This window comes from Impatiens glandulifera, chromosome 6 (assembly GCF_907164915.1).
Source record: "Impatiens glandulifera chromosome 6, dImpGla2.1, whole genome shotgun sequence".
Taxonomy (NCBI): Eukaryota; Viridiplantae; Streptophyta; class Magnoliopsida; order Ericales; family Balsaminaceae; genus Impatiens; species Impatiens glandulifera.
The window spans coordinates 52940462-52955406 of NC_061867.1; positions in this window are offsets into that span (position 1 = coordinate 52940462).

Below are 14945 nucleotides of genomic sequence, written 5' to 3' on the forward strand. Positions count from 1 at the left end.
ATCGGATCCGGGTTTGGATGAAAAATTCTCGAAAAATCTGTTTTTATGTATGTTTTTTTTTCGTAAACTAATAAAATATATTGGCCGACCATAGGGTAAGACAAATTAGATATTGTCTAAGGCCCTCCCACGAGGGAAACAAAAATAATAAAAAAATAAAAAATTATAGTACTAACAAAGTTTGATCCTAAGTTCACTTATTATTTAAGTATTCTGTTGGATGAGAAAGGGTAAAATGATATATGATTATGTTGGATTATTTAAATAACTATAATGGGTCATAATTTTTAGATTTATTTATATATTTAAATTAACTTTTTTTTAAAAAAAAAATTGGTGGCCTACTTCGTTCATTCATTAATTCTATGCTTGCTTTCAAACAGCTGGTTGACTGTTCATAATAAGAACACAGCTGGTTGACTAAAATGTATTTATTACTCCACCACCATACCTAAAAAAAATAAAGTCCATGCTTTGGTTTCTTGTTTCACTAGAAATCAATTACATTATATGCATTTCTTTTTTTTTTCATTTTCTTAATCTTAATTAGATTTGACCAATTAACGTCTTAAGTTGAAATAGAATCAACTAATGACTTTCGAAATTACCTTTTACAAAGAATAAAATTTGATAATCAATTGTTTGTGATTTTTAGAAAAAGATTTTCTTTTGTGGAAATCCCTTTCGATAAAAGACAGTTTCTTCTTTAAATTGTATTTTTATGATAAATTCAACTAGAGGAGAATTGAGTTGTAATTGAGTACAACTTTTGTATAAATTGAAATTAGAATTTTAGTTTCAATCCATTTTTTTTGTTCCAAAATAGCATAAAAATGAAATTTTGACATTATAATTGTGGGGAATTTGTTTTGGAATTGTTTGTGTAGTTGGTTTTAGGGTAAATTACCTGGGCGGCCTTCAAACTATCTCAATCGCTCACTTTTGGCCCTCAAATTAATTTTTAATACAAATCGCCCCTTCAACTTTTATAAAGGTCACCAGTGGCCCTTCCGTCAACTTTTTGGTTAAACCTAACCGTTTAAGTTTAAAATATTTTTTTTTATATATTATCTTTAATCTTATATTTTATATTTATATATATAATTATTAAATCGCTTATATATAATATTATATATATATATATATTATTATTAAATTTTATATAATTATTAAATCTTTTATATAATAAATAAATAATATATATATTATTTATTTTTATCTATATATATATATATATATATATATATATATAATTTATATATTATCTTTAACTAATTTATATATAATATATATTTTAAAAAATAATTTAAGTGTTAAAAGTATTTGAGTAGTTAGAAGGTTACAATTACTTTTAATAAATTATTTTTAATATATATAAAAATAAAGTTTAAAAATAAATTATATGGATTATCTCTAATCATTATTTATATATATATATATATATAAATAAATATATATAATTTATAGAATATATATTTTATAAAATAATTTGAAAGATTAAAAGTAATTGAAACCTTCTAACTCAAACTCAAGTACTTTTAACACTTAAATTATTTTTTAAAATATATATTATATAAATATTATATATAAATTAGTTAGAGATAATATATATAAATTATATATATATATATAGATAAAAATAAATAATATATATATTATTTATTTATTATATAAAAGATTTAATAATTATATAAAATGTAATAATATATATATATATAATATTATATATAAGCGATTTAATAATTATATATAAAAATATAAAATATAAAATTAAAGATAATATATAAAAAAAATAATATTTTAAACTTAAACCGTTAGGTTTAACTAAAAATTTGACGGAAGGGTCACTGGTGACCTTTATAAAAGTTGAAGGGGCGATTTGTTTCAAAAATTAGTTTGAGGGCCAAAAGTGAGCGATCGAGATAGTTCGAGGGCCGCCCAAATAATTTGGGCTTGGTTTTATAGATGCTTAGGAGTAAATTTTTGATTTACACGAAATTGAAATTAAATTGGAATTGTGTTTGATTGTTTAAAAGAAATCGAAAATATAATTTAATGAATTTAAATGTATAAGTAGTCATGGCTTTCTTGAAAAAATTATTATACTTAGGAGTATAGTATTGGTGTTACTTCATGCTAATTATACTTCTTTTTTTTAGTTTTAATTATGTGATTTCACTTAAAAATTTCATTTTCATGGTTTTTCTGAAAAAAAAATTTATAGTTGAATGTAAATTTTTGTAAAATTGAAATTATTTTTGAGAGTAAAGTAGATTGCTTGTCATTGGTTTTATTGGGCTATATGGTGTTAGGATAGAAACAGTCAAAATTCAAAATGTTTTATTTGTTTGAAAATAGTTTTTTTTTTTAACCTTAACAATTGAATTACAATTTAATATAAATTCTGATCGAATTTTAATTCTAATTTCAATTTTCTCCATCCAAACCTAGCCTAGGGAAAAATTAATTGTGAGAATTTCTTTTAAATCACAAACACTTACTTATTGCAACAATTTTATCTCTTTGGAGATCATAGTTTCTTATCCTATCCATTAATAATGAGTGTTTTGGTTTGAGATTGTTTGTATGATTGGTTTATCAACTTCATATTCTATTCAATTGAGATTTTGTCTAAAAAAATACTAACAAGTTTGTATTAAAACTTTGTCGAGCCCGAGATCAAAATTCAGAGTTCGATTTCTATTTCTATTAGAAACGGCTTAAATTGAATTGGAGTCATGATTACGAGATTGTGTTAATTTATTTAAGAGAATAAACTATACTTAAAAAATTAAATTGAGTAGAGAAATATGAGAATTGGTTCAAAATAATTTCACAAATCAATTTAACTATTATGAAAACAACATTTTTTTTGAAGCGCCTCTCTAAAGGGTTGACATTTTGTTATAAATGTTGTTAAGAGTGATATTAAAGTTAGATGGTGACAATACATGTTCTTGGAGTTCTTGATTGATTTTTTTTATATGTACTTAATTGTCTTAATATATTAACAAATGGAGATAATAGGAAAAAGACAATGGGCTAATTGGAATCTTGTGACATGTTATTTGTAAGAATTATTGTAAATTCTAAATAGTGGATATAATGAAGAGCAAAGTGGATGTAGGACAATTTTAATGTCTAAGCCACTATATTTTACTTGTGTGCTTATTTTATTTTTGGTATATGATTAATATAGATTTTGCGTGATAAACATAAACATAAACGGCTATAACAATTTTCTTTCATTAAAATCTAATTTTTCGAATATAAAAGAACTTATATGTTTCTACTATCTAAGCTTTTCAAAATATTGTTAATAGTTGTGATGTTTATAGAAGATCATAAGTCTTTTATAAATGTCCTTAACATCTATTTGATTACTTGTGAAGTTTGAATCTGAGTACAATCAAATGTCGACACATAATAAATATATTGTATTATGATTTCTACCAAATCCAATGAAATGAACACGAGTACTTTTAAAACCAATTACGAGTGACCTAGATTTGTGAAACTATACACGTTTTGCAAAATTTGCGGGTACTAGACATAATTTTTTTTTATCAAAGCTTCACGTAATTATAAAATTTGTAATAACTAACGTTAGATAATAATATTTGTTTATTCTCTATTTTTAAAATAAATAATTTTGAATTCTTAATAATAATGAAGAGTGCTCTCAGAGACTAAAGGTCTAATGATCAATTCTCATTAAAAATGTCTTAAATTGTAAAATATATTAATTTCCATATAAAAAAAATTTAAAAACGTAATTGTTTCAAAGAAATCGTTTTGTATTCACTTATTACCATCTTCAATTTGAAATTCATAGCTAAATCAATTAATAAATAGACTAATAATAGTTGTGAAGCAAATCATTGCATTCATGATATATTCATTTACCTAATGGGGAGACAAATTCAGCACATCTTCTTTATATTAATCCCTAAATCTGGCCTAGAATTTGCTCACCTTTTTTGTGCTTATATTAGTATATACTATATATTAATTTTTTTGGGTAATAATTGAAATTGAACATTCAATAATAATCTCATTTATCGTGGATGTTGTATAATTTTAAAATATTTTAAAATTTCTGATAATTTTCCTGTTTTCTTAACCAGCCATAACTTGTATTTAACCATCCTACATTGTAAAATGACATATAAGTTTTTTATTATTATTTAATGAAAATCTATAATTTTGTTTAAAACTTGTAGAATGTACAAATTATTTTTTTTACTAAAGTTTCTTTCTTATGCATTGTTAACCTACTCTACAATTAAATGAGAGTATTCTAATTGAAAATCAAACCTGGCATTTTTAATTTATTAAGTAATACATATTCTTTGTTATTTAATTATCATATTGAAATAAATAAAAAAATAGCCAGCGAACGTGCAATTATTGTTTAATTATTATAGTGACCAAATATTGCTTGCAATATTAATTATATATAATTAATTTAACTGCCAACTACTTTGCCTAATTATAGTTTCCTATTTATTTATTTATCATGCATTAGTGTTAGGTCTAGTTTAGCCCCTTTAGTTATTATCGATTTTTATACTTAGTTCAAAAAACATTATTGCGTTCGTGTTTTATCTTCACTTCGTGTTTTATCTTCACTTCGATGTCTATATGGTCATTTTACTCTTCTCTAAAAAAACACAATCTTATTAAAAAAAATGTTTTTATTTCTCTAATTTAAAATAACATTGATTATTTTTTCCATTATAATGTGATGGATCATGCTAATTGGTTATTCAAATTTAAAATATTTTATATACAAAAATCATATCAATTTTTTATTTGCTTTTTTGTTACAAGGAAAAATAAGTGTTTTTATAAAACCCAATTATATGGATTATAAAGCTTAAACATCCTTAAGGCCTTTTTTGTTTGTTTAAAATGGGCCTAAAGCCCAACTTCATTTCTTAGAAAATAAAAGTATTATATTTATAGAAGCCCCTGGAAACAGACAACATGTACAAATCGAGCTCAATACTTTATGGAAACAACCATCAATCAAAGATGAACTAAGTAAATTTTATCAAGCAATGTAGATATAGTTATATGCTTCATTTGAAAACATCATTTCAAATTTAAATATAAAAGCAAAAGTGTTTATAAATTTTTATTTTATTTGTTGGAAAACATCTTATTGAAATTTCATTAAAGAAAAAAAACTCGAAAAAAGGAAAAAAAAATACAAAAATTTAAGATCAGATCTAGACAATTTCTTGATTTGACAATGAAACAATAATTGAATTACAGACGACAATAATAATCAATTAGCGCCTATAACGTTTTTATTTTGATTATACATGTGACTTTCTCAAACAAAATATCTCATATCTGGCAGAGCATTCTATTATTTCCATTCCTTTCGATTCTTCTCCAGGATTGAATGAGTGTATTTACATCTGAAGATATATCTCCTCAAATATCTTCAGCAGTTCTACTTCTTCCACTGTGAGTTCTTAAATTTCTTTTTTCTAGATATTGTAGATTACTGTTCCAAAATAATATTTCAGCATACTTACATAGAAGGATCTTCCTTTTGATTTATTCTTCATCCACTATTAGATTTCTTCCCATGTTCATGGAAACTTGATAATGTTCATATTTGCAGCATACCTCTTCTAGATTTATATTACAAAAGAACATTCCCCAAATAAATGGTGTATGTTTTCCTCAACTCCCGAACATATGACACAATTGATATTAGGAATGTTTATGTATTTTCGAATTCTGTCTTTTGTTGTCAACCTTATCCTGTATACGAGCCAGAGAATAAATTGGGGACGAGGAATAATATTTGGAGACCATACCACATTATGTCAATTTACCTCATATCCTCTTGTTCTAACCATTTCATATGCTTTTCATGTAATGAACTTCTCATTGCTTTATGTTTTCCAGCATATTTCATCGTTTATTTCAGTGAGTTGCTTCTGCCTCATTAGGTTTAAGATTCTATCACCTTCTGAAATATGCCTCAGAAGTAAATCACATTACCTTCATAAACGTCTCTAAATGAGTACTTGATGTATTCTCTTCTAACTTTTCTTCTTTGCATTTTTTCTTTGAATATAATAGAAATATTATCCAGCTAATGATCATGCCAGAATTGTACCCCTCTTGCATTTTCAATTGTTGTTTGCACCATTTGAAAGACATATTTTCTTGTTTTTAGGATATTCTTGAATGACCATGACATTCTTTCATTGATATTTCGTATCCAGATACTCTGTTCTTTTTTCATAAATCTTGTATGCACCCATTTGACCCACAAGGAGTCTACTCTTTGCTCCAACTCCCATAAGCTTCTGATGGTGAGGGATTTGTTCCATTCAACAAAGTGTTTATAATTAAGGTATATCATATTCAGTTTATTTGAAATTTTCGAGAGAGGGAGTTGAATCTAAATTTAAATAATAAAAAAATGAGACAACGGATTAAGTATGTAACCCGCAAACACACTTAACCATTTAACCAATTGTAGAACTTACCGTCTAACTGGCTCGAACCTAGGAACTTAGGGTTAGTATACATTTGCCGTTAGGCTAGAAGAGAGAATAAAATGTGACAACAGATTAAGTATTTAGCCCGCAAACACCCAAACATTAGAGTTAAATTTTATTTTAACAAATTTATAATATTTCATAACATTATCTCATCCACATTAACCTTTGAATACAATATATTTTGAATATAATAAGACTATTAAGACAGTTCTATTCAATTAATAAAGAATTGATTAACAGTAGACTTTGAATATTTATCAAATAGCATTAGCAGTTAGTATTATATTTGACATTTGACTTGTTTAGACAAAATAATCAACTGAGTACTTATTGTAATATAAGAAAATGAGCAGAGAGGTTTTTGACTAATCAATTATTTTTAATAAAATTATTTAAATTATCTTTTTATTTATTTTTATATCCAATATCAAATATTATTGTTGTACTTAACTTAAGCCTAACCAAAAAAAATATTACATACCAAGTTTATATATATATATATATATATATATATATATATATATATATATATATATATATATATATATATATATATATATATATATATATATATATTAACTTTTTAAAATAATAATAGTTATTAGTCGTCTAATTTATTTTATAATTAAATTTTAAATCAAAACTTTTAGGTTCAATTTGTTTTGTTTTGTTTGGAGCGTATTTTTTTTACTCTTAATTAATTGGGATGAGGCTTCGTGCCCTCAAACATAAACAAACAAAATTAAATAATATTATTAATATATTTATCTATTTATCTATTTTTCATATTTTAAAACAATTTATATAAAAATATTAAGTTTTTTTTTATAATAATATGAATTTCAATATATTATATTATATATACTATATATAAACATGAATTCACAATTTACAAGGAAGAGGGAGAAAAATTTGACAGATTATAAATTTTTGGCGAAAATTTCGGCAACAAATTATCTCATAACGAATAGACGAATAACATGATCAACACGAATGACACGATCGGCATAAATGGCACGATCGGCACGAACGTCACGATCAGCACGATTTGCACGATATCAAGGTCGCGGATCGCTTATTGTTGCACAATCGGCATAATCGACACAATTGACACGAACGACACAATATTAGCTAAAATTGCTAGGTCGGTCATTCATCTATAGAGCTTGGTTGAAAGGTTAGGGTTTCTGGTTTACATTGTTCTGTATAGTTAGGGTTTCTAGTATACCATATTCTATAATTGCTCTTCTCAATTGCTTTTTTATGTTCTTCATTAAAATGGGAAGAAAGAAAAAACAATAAATATAAGGAAGTCAAATAATTTGTAATGGAAGGTTTAAGGGAAGTGGCTGAAAAGAAAATTGATATGATTGCTGAAAAAATAATCTAAGAAAAACAGGAATGCAACAAAGGTAAGGAGCCAATTGTTATTAAAAATTTTGAAGAAAATTCTGCAGGAAAACAGGGGAAGAAAGAAGTAATTTGGAATGTTGGTTATAATGAAAGAGTCAACTTGTTTGGTCTTAAAAACCAGATTACCAAACTCCTAATACATGCTAAGAAAGGTGAAATCACAATCAGTAAAGAGAAAGCTCAACAAATAACAGTCCAACTCAATATTCATTATCTCCGAGACTGAAATTTACTAAAGAAAACAAAATATGAGGAAATAATTAAATGGTCAGTTGATGCAATGAAGGAGCTGATGAAGGCTCCTAAAACCAAGACCTACACTATCAGAAGTAATTCAACATGGAAAGTCAACGAGGTATGAAAGAATAAAGCAGAAAAGAAATCTGAATATCATGCCTACAAAGGAAAATCTACTTGGGGGATATCCAAACAAAGGTAGAGGTACTCAACTCTCATTTTGAATTCAAACTGCCTTCTAAAGTATAGGAGAAATGTATTGAAGACTGGGAGTTTGTAGTGGTTGGAAACTTTATTGGCAAAAATAGAATATCATTCCCAACTACCAAAGATGCTTTAATTAAACAGTGGGGAGAAAAGGGGACTTGAAAAAGTTTATGCAAATATACATGATCTCTATTTTCTGCAGTTTAAAAAGGGCTCAAATCTGAAAGAAATTTTGGAGAAATGACATACTTACATAGGATCAAATTGCATGAAGCTGAAAAAATAGTCAGAAGAGATGAATCTACAAAGAAAACCAAAAGAAACAGCCCAGATTTGGTTCAAGCTTTGGAACATTCTAACCCACATGTACAATTCTGAATCAATTAGTCATTTTGCAAGTACAATTGGGAAACCATTATATATAGACCCAATAATTGAAGGAGGAGAGCACTTGTCATTTGCTAGAATTAGCATTGAAGTGCATCCTATGAGTGTCATGCCAATGAAAATGGCAGTTGTTGACATAAAAGGAAAGCACAATGTCATGGAGATCTCTTATGAATAGAAATCAAAGAGGTGTGCTTTTTGTAATACTTTCCTGCACAATAAATGTGATAAAGTTAAAGAAGAAGAGCAAAAAAAATCAGGAAAATCAGGAAGCGGAAAATAAAAAGAAGGAAATAGAGGAAGACAAACTCAAAGATCAAATAGTTGTAGAAGAAAGCAAGAAGGATTTTGGGAAAAAAAGAAAAATAGTGAAGGAAAGAAAGTAAAAGGAATCAAGGTGAAGAGGAAAAGAAAATTTTCCGTAATGCGAAGGATCGGGATGGAAATGGAAGATGAACCTCAAGTTGTTGTTGAGGAAACTCAAGAGGAAGACACACAATATTTCAAAGCTGAAACAGAGAATTCAAAAGACGATAAAAAAGATTCCAAAACCGATGTGGAGTCTAAAGATAAAGCCGAAGATAAGAAAAACAAAAATACAGAAATTCAAGTTGAAGATAATAAAGGTAAAAGCCCTGAAATTCTTAGAAACAATTCTTTCTATCAAATCAGAACGGGCTCGTACAAAGAGAGAATTCAAAATGAGAAACAACAATACTCATTATTCTCTTCAATACAATCTCCTTACATCGTCGGAGGAAGGGGAAGAGGAAGATGAATGGGAAGAAGGTCTCTCAATGAAGATAGATGTCATGCGAAAATCCCAGACTTGGATAGTTAGGTTTGAATGTAATCTTTTCTGTTTGTAATCTATGTTTTTTTAGAATGTATGAATTCTACTAATCAGTTTTTTTAGGGTCTTTTGATTGTCATCCTCCCACTTTTCGGATTTTAATGAAATGGTTTTAACCATTTTCCCCAAAAAAATATCAATTTATACAATTTCATCATATGATTTATTATTATTATTATTATTATTATTATATATATATATATATATATATATATATATATATATATATATATATATGATTCTGCACCCATTGGCGCATTCGAGAAGAACAAAAGACCATTGTCTTCTTCTCTCTTTTTCTTAAGACATTGTCACCCAAACTAAGAGATATTTTAACGATCGTTGAAAAATCCTTAACAACTTAAGATTTTGACTCAAATCTTCACAACGGCTAATTCATGTACAACCAATGTCGTATTTTCAAATAACCAGCAATCTTCAACAAAAACACAAATATCTAACAACTTCTTCAATGGCGGTTGAGGTTTATATCATATATTCGTAAATAGATTAAGGGAAAATATTCTCAAAACATAATCTAATACTATTTGTTGAGAAAATATATAATCTAAACACATGATAAAAGAAGATATAATGATAAAGTGGTAAAGAGTAATAAAGAATACAAGATATAACGAGGTTCGACCAACAATGTCTACATCCTCGGGGAGTCGTCCATTCTATTAATTTTCCATGGCTAGCTAAGTGGAGCTTTTACTTGGTTTTCAGTAAGTCTGCCACTATGAGATCTCATTCTTTTTGTGTCGTTCTGTTTTGCTCAAGTTATTCTTGTATGTGGAATTACCATATTAGTCTGTCATGTATTTTTTTTAATACGATGGTGTGTGGATAATAATACCGAGCTCCAAAATTTATTTTGATTATTGTGATTCACTGGGCAATTCCGTCCTAAAGGAGAATTTATTACAAATGAATTATAATGGCGATAGATAAATAGGAGAATTTGTTGTCTAACACAGATATCATAATGGAGACAACTTAATTAGATGTAATAGATTTCTTCTTCCATATAATCATTTTGTGTAATACTTTTGTTAAATCATAGATATGAGAGCATTGTTTCATATTAGCAACTACCATGACACGTCAAGTTAGGGACGAGATATAGAGTAATGTTTAGTGAGGGAAAAAATTATGTTTCAGTAATTTTTTTTTCTTTTAGGGATCTCTTCTTATCCCAAAGTTAATGGGTGTATTCGTGTTAACGAGTAATCGTGTTTTTACGGGTCATGTACATGTAATTAAATAAATTTCGTGTTCTTTTTGTGTCAAACTGTGTCGTGTAAGCATGTTGACTTGAAATTAATTTCGTGTATAACGGGTTGTGTCGTGTCGACCCGTTAAATACACCGTTCGTGTTTGGGTTAAAATAGCAGATACAATAAGCTTAATGGGTCAAATATGGGTTGACCCATAATGAGTCGTGTACGTACTAAGAAGTACATGACATGAAACACGACCTGTTATTCGAATTGTCACCCCTAATCCCTGACCTCGAACTCAATCAAGTAACCTTCTACCATTCTCCCGACTTAAAATACCCAACCATCGAGTACTCATTGGTATCGGAATACAAGTACTCATTATCATCCCTATGTGTGAGTGAAACTTTTTCTACTCATTTAAAATATGGATTTAGAAAGAAAAAATAACAATAAATATATAAATAAATATAATCTAAATTAATATTTAAATAAATTAATATTTTCAAATAAATTAATAAAAAAGAATCATCCAAACAAAAATTAGTAAGTGCAGTCTCTATCCAAATTCAGCTAAATCAATTCACCTAATTGTCATCTCTACATTAAGGTCATACAATTAGATATATGAATAATAAATAATATTTTTTAAAAAAATATACCTTCATTATTAAATTTCAATCAAAATATTAAATTACTTTTACACAAATATTATTTTTTATTATAAATTAATATCTTTTAAATCTTTTCACCAAAACTCAACTTTTATAAACTTAATTCAAATAAAATTAAACTCCAATCGAACCAATCCTAATACTCTAGCTAAGGCAAAATATCCTCATTTCGAATAAGAACTAAAGTGTTGTCCTATCAAAATTGTGAATAAATAACTCAATTAATTATTTAAACAATTTCAATCTAAACCAGAACTAAGACCTTGTTCATAAATTAATCACACAATTTATAACAAATACACCTAAATCTATATGCATAAATTAACTAATCATCAAATTTCAATAAGTTCATATCCAACTCAAAAGTGTTTGTGTGTGAATAGATACAAAAGTATTTTCTTGGACACATGATGGATTTAGACTAAACAATAACAATAAATTTATGAAGTAATCTAAATTAATTTTTAAATAAAAAAAATAAAAAAATTCAAATAAATTAATCTAAAAAAATTTCATCCAACCAAATGGATATAAAAAGACTGAAAGTCAAATAAATACTACTTAACATTTCCCCCAATAATATTCTTATCCTTCCCTAGTTAGTTCTAATTTCTTCCATTTCATGCTCTTCCACATGTATATATAAATATATAACTCAAACATCCAATTCAATAACCCATTTTCTTCTTCATCATCATCATCTTCATCTTCTTCTGAAATCAATCAGAATTGAAGAAAAACAGAGCCATTGATTGTGGATGAATGGGATCAGAACCAGAATCAGGACCACAAAAGGAATTAGAGATCAGATCATCAAAATTACTAAGGAAAAAGAAGATCTTGAAGATAGGATTAGGATTGATTTCATTATTAATCAGCAGTGGCGGATTGGTTGTTCTAATATGGTGGATATTGAATCATCATAGTTCTAATTCAAAGCTTTGGATGGTACCCATTGGATTAATTCTCACTTTTACTCCTATTTTCATATGTTTCACTTCTTTCCTCTCCGATTTCTGCACCGGCGAAGGCGCCGGCGATGATTCTCCGGCCGTCGTCATAGGTGGCAGCTGCCGGCAGTGATAAAGACTTGGTTTGGGTTTAGTAAACATGTGAATTGATATCACAATTCTGTTTAATATTTACTATTAATGAATGGTTGTATTAATGTAATGAAATTACTCACTTTAAACAAGATTCCTTAAAAAATAATTAGATGTTTACAGTTACCCAATTGTTAATAATATAATAAAAATGTAAAGTAATTTTATTTTTGAAAATTGAATCAAACCCAATTATATTAATGTATTAAATATTCATGGGTTTTTTCAAATTTTTTTAATAATTTATGTTCTACTTATAAACTAATTAATCAAACAATGTAAAACATAATATTATTATTATAATAATAATTTAAAATAAACACTTTTAAATAGTTCAAAACTCATGTTTTGTAGTAGTTTTTTTTTTAATTAAGTAAAGATGATGTATTCTAATATATATAGTTATGTATTTGTTTGGATAGGGATTATTTAAAAAATGATGTTTTTGAAAAGATAATAATTTTTTTTAAAAAAAGACTTAAAAAATATTAATATATAATGATAAAATAAAATTCATTCTTCTAGCGATAATTAGTAGTGGTGGATAACCATAAGTTTCTGGGTTTGAGTCTATCAGACGCCAAATTTTGCGCCTGCTTAAATAGCTAAGTGTGTTTTGTGGACTACATACTTGAATGAGGCATGTGAGCCAATTTAGAGGTGGAGTAACTTTCAATGTCGTGCCAGCCTTCCTAAATTCTATTCATTCAGTCGTTGTCTCATTTTATCCCATCTTCTAGCTTAAGGACAATAAGAAATTGATACTAAACCTAAATTCCTAGGTTCGAGTCCGTCAGGTGATAAATTATATGATTGGTTAAGTGTGTTTGCGGGTTACATACTTAATCTGTTATCCCATTTTTTTTATAATTTAAAATAAATAGTATTTTAATTAATAAAGATCATAAAGTGATAAGATATTTTTGATTTTAGTTATTTAAATAATTAGAAAACAAGGTTTATATTTTTTATTTTATTTTTAAGAATATGTTCGATCATAATATAAAATTCATTATATTTATATATATTATTTTAATTGGAATATATATAATATATGGTTCAAAACTCAAAAGGGAAGATCTTATTATTATTATTATTATTATTATGCCACGTCAGCAGCAACGGTCCAAATACAGCCTTCACCAGTATTAAAGGTCAGAAGAAGCAAGGCCCACTAACCACGCATCAGCTCTGATTTATGGACCCCAATAAATAATATGGCACGAGATTTTACATAATAATTATTAATTCTTTAAATTTTAATTCAAATATTACATTTCACATTATGTAAAATTCAAATTCAAATATCTTGTTTCAAATCTGGCCATTTAAAACATTTTAGAGTTAAAGTTATGTAAAATAAAATTTTATCTTAACAATTTTAAATTTAATATATATATATATATTTTTAATTTTAACTGTTAAATCTTATATTCATTAATATATGGTTTTATAATTTTAACAATTTTGATATGCATAAAAAAAAAAGTAAGAAAAATATAGTTTAAATAATTAAAATATTTTATAACAAGATATATGCAATAATTTATTGTGCATTAATGTTGTAATGACAAAATTCAATTTCAACTTAAACCACGCCTAATTAAAGTGAATCATTATAAAGAAAATGAATATTGAAGATTCTGCAGATCCACAATAAATTATTAAGTACGATATTTGTTACAGTTTGGACGTTTAATTATGTCAGATTTTATAATATTAAATCCAACTTATCTATTAAGTTGATAATACTCAAACAAAACCCTACGCTTAAAAACAATGAATTGATTTGATAAAAATCAAACTATATATATTCAATCATATTTATTTTCAATTGATATAAACTAATTTTAGCAATTTTGATAATAATCAAACAACATTGACAATAAATAAAAAACAAAGATAGTAACAATTTACAACAAATATACTTCTTAAACAATGAAAAAAAAGATCCGTAAAATTGATTGATACATCATTATTCTAATTAATATATTTCTAGTGGTGCAAATTAAATATTTGAATAAACTCTATATCCAATCATAATAGTTTTTTATCCTATCAAACTATATAACCTAATCCTATATTAGATGGAATTTCCGGTGAAGCGGTGAAATGCTTAGAGATCGGATCGATGTTTTTCATTTTGAATTGAATCGGTATAACGGTTGGGCGGATTCAACCAGCTTAAATGCGCTAAGGTTAAAAGAAGGTATGTTAAGTCCTCTATTGGCCCCAAATATGAAGAGCTTATGATTAAATCCAAATTATTCAAATCAAACCCTAAATGAGGTAATTACAGAAAAGAAGTAGCTTAA